The sequence below is a fragment of the Frankliniella occidentalis genome, unplaced genomic scaffold, assembly GCF_000697945.3.
Source record: "Frankliniella occidentalis isolate FOCC.00 unplaced genomic scaffold, Focc_3.1 Scaffold153, whole genome shotgun sequence".
Lineage (NCBI taxonomy): Eukaryota > Metazoa > Arthropoda > Insecta > Thysanoptera > Thripidae > Frankliniella > Frankliniella occidentalis.
Window position 1 is genome coordinate 144,610 of NW_026267280.1, and position 3,568 is coordinate 148,177.

Sequence of the window (3,568 nt, forward strand, 5' to 3'; positions counted from 1 at the left end):
CGGCGGCACCTGGACCCACTGGACCGACCATGCACCTCGTCGACCTCCTCCCCGCCCCCCTGGACCTGACGCTGCTGCGCTGCTGCTCGTCACCCTCAGCCACTCGCCGCGGAGGGGAGAGAACCAAGAGGACGGAGGAACATCTGCCGGGGACGCGCCGCGTGCCGCGGCCGCCGCGCAGGTGAGGATGAGATAGGAGGGGAGCGGAGGAGGACGCGTCTTTTTATCAGCGTTTTTTCCTTTCGGATGTCGCGGCGGACAGCGAGGTGCGCGGTCCACAAGGTGGTCGAGCAGCTCGACCTCGGCAAGTCGCTGCCGCCGGGTAATAGGGCCGAGCTCTGTAAAGCGTCAAGGGGGGTGGCGGCAACCGCGCCCCCGCCCCCGCCGCCCGGCCCAGCCGAGGCGTCGCCAGCGGGCAGCTGTGTGGGAAGGGAAGTCGGGTGCAGCGAGGAAGAGGGGGGTGGGGGGGGGGCTGTCGTAATTATTTACTTGTCCGCATTGTCTCACTGCGCCCTGCCCCGCCCCGCGATGCCCTCACACGCTGTGCTGGAGGCGGCCGGCCAGTGAAGGGCGAAGGAAACTGCTGGAGGCTACTTCAATAACACATGGACTGACCTGACCGTGTTGTGTACGTTTTGAGAAGGTGAGTAACTATGAGGGAACGTCGTAAACAGGATTTTTGGATTTCTTTGTTTCGTATCGTATAAGAAACCCATCGACGTAGTGTTGTCGACGTCACCGGAATGTGCGCCTTTAGAAGAGGCGAGCCTCGGAAAATGCTTGAATTTTACTACCTTCCCCTACCGGCCCAGGAGCTGCACCCAGAAAATGGTAGTCTTGAAACAAGGCCAAATGCGTTGCTTCAACGCTATTTTTACCTCAAAAAAATACAAGGAAAATTGTCTTTAACTTAAGGCCAATGACTTTAAAAGAAAGTAAAAATTTCCTTAGACCAACTTAATTTCCTTGAATTTAAAGAAAAAACCTTAAACCAAGGTCGACAATTACCTTGTATTTTTTTTAAAGAAAAATCCTTGGTTTAAGGATACCATTTTCTGGGCGTGAGCTGAGTTGAGGCACCCCGGCACCCACCCATGTCCTGCGCAGTACAGGCACCCCTGCGCTGAGACACACCCCTGTGTGTGCTGGCACCCTACTCACCACCCCCGCGCTGTGCGTGCCGAGTACTCCCCCGCGCTGCGCGAATACCTGCCGCCCCGTCCCACCCCGCCCTCTTACCTCCGCTGAGCTCACCGCCACGCCATCGGCGCGGCCTATGCGTCGTCATCGCATAAGTACACGGCGTGCAACAACAAGAGGCATGTATTTTTAAATCATTGCAAAACGTAAATTATGCAATGAAAAGCAGGCAAATGTTTTTCTCCTGCATGTCGAAGAAACCTTTCATACTGCGAAAATTTCCATTGCAAGCTTACGAAACTCAAAGTACACGCGCACGCAGCACGCAGCCAACAAAAACGTTGTCTTGAAAAACGCAAAGAAAACGTAAAGGAAATTGTGAGCTGTAAGCAGACGGTGTAGCGGTCCTGCACAGGGGGCGCCTCTGCACCGCCCTCCGGCGGGACATCAAGAAACCATGAGGCGTAAGGCCGGCTTACCCCCCTCCGCTCCCACCAACCCCCAGGCCAATCCGCTTAATGCGTGTATGTCTGCAGCCACCTCGCCCAATACGAGAGGTATGGGGCTCGCGGCGGCGAAATGTCGCAGAGGAAGTCTCTTTCATTCTGCCTCCTCCTCCTCCTCCTCGCACTTCTTTTGCTGCTAGCTCCGTCGAGAGACCCTCCCGACTTCGAATAAAGTGAACGTCAGCGATGTCAAACGGAATCACCGTCGCCACGCGCGTCTCCGGCGTGTTCCACCGCGCCCCGCCACGCCCCGCCACGCCCCAATTCCTTCAGAGCGCGCGCGCACACACACACACAAGCACACACACACTCGGAAAGCTAGTGGGGGGGGGGGGTTAAGGTGACGCCGCCGCCGCTGCTCCTTCAACAAAAGGCGACGACTATGAGGGAGAGCTGCAGGACGCGTGGCCACCGTGGGGGGAAAGGAAGGGGGGGGGGGGGGGGGGGGCTGGAGGCCTGTCTGGGCAGGAGGGGAGGCCAGGCTGGCAGACGTGTTTGGCACGGGGATAGACCGGTCGCCAGCAAACATAAAGAAGTTGGCTTTCCGTGCCATCATCAACCTGGGTCTGCAGCAGGCTGCCGGAGTGCATCCACCCTCCTCCCCTTCGCCTCCCTCCCCTTCCCTTCCCCTCCCCTACCCTGCCTCCTTGATTACCTGCGCGGCACGTGTGGAGCACAATGCCTCGTATCGGCCAGATGAGCGGGGAGTGCTGGTTCAACTTGAACCCTTTTCGCCCCGCCCCGCCACGCCACGCCGCTGGAGCTGGGCACGCAAGTCAAACTGGAATATTCTCTGTTGTTAGCGCTGGCAGAATAAGACAAGGAGACCCCGCGGCTCTCTTGTTCTTTTCTCGTCGTCTACGTCCGCTATCTACACTCTACTACAAGACTCGCTGCACCTAAGGGCCGCGACCGACCCAAACCCGCTACGTAATACCCGCGAATGTCTACTCCGCGGGAAGGCAATCATCTGCACCAACCAAGCGGGGAAAATTGGAATAGGGATCGAGTGGTCATGAATATGTTAAGGTTAAATTCAATTTTGATAAAACGCGCGCGCGCCAAAAAATCTAGCCCTCTCAATATTTTCTGTTTAAATTCGGGGGGAGGGCGCTGCACTCTCTACTCGTTGCGTGCCGCCCCCCAAGCGTAACCACAACCGCATCCCCTGAGCGTCCCCCCGCCCGGAACCATAGGACTTTCGACCAGGACCAGACGGAAACGTGTGGGGTGTAGGGGGGTGAGGGAGTGTTATTAGCTCCTTGTCCGTGATTTCTACAAAAATGAAAACCTTGGTAAAAACCATGTTACTCCATCCGCCTCGCGCCTCGCCGCGCCGCAGGTTCAAGCACCGGGTGTTGTCTGCCTGCTGTTTTTTACCCCCTTGCCGATCACCACCGCGGCGCGCGGGGCGGCGCGGGGTCCAGGACAATGCCTTGTGATTATGTTCCGGTTTCTTGGGTCGGCGCGCGGCCAGGCGAGACGCGGCGTGGTGCGGCGGACAGTATCACATCAGGGACGCCGCCGCGCGTGCCGCGTGCCTGGGGGCGGGGCGGGGCGGGGAACGGGGGGAGGCCAGGTGGAGCGGCGAGGAGGCGAGGCGGGGCGGGCTCAGGAGGGAGGGCCGCACCCCCCGGCCGGGCTGCACAGGCCTGCAACCCCTACGGCTCTGGGCGTGGCGGCGCGGTGTGTCGTGGCGTGGCGTAGCGTAGCGCGGCAGGGCGCGCGGCCTGGTGCGGCGTGCTCGCTCGCGATATGAGCCGCTATAGCACTCCAACCTGCACCGGGCTGGAAGGAGCCGAGCAGGCTGCGCGAGCAGCCGGGGGCGACACTCGTGATCCACATGTCGTGGACGCGGCGACGCGGCCCTGCGACTGCGCCGTGCGTGGAGGTTTCCCTCCCCCGCGTCCTCCTCATTGAAC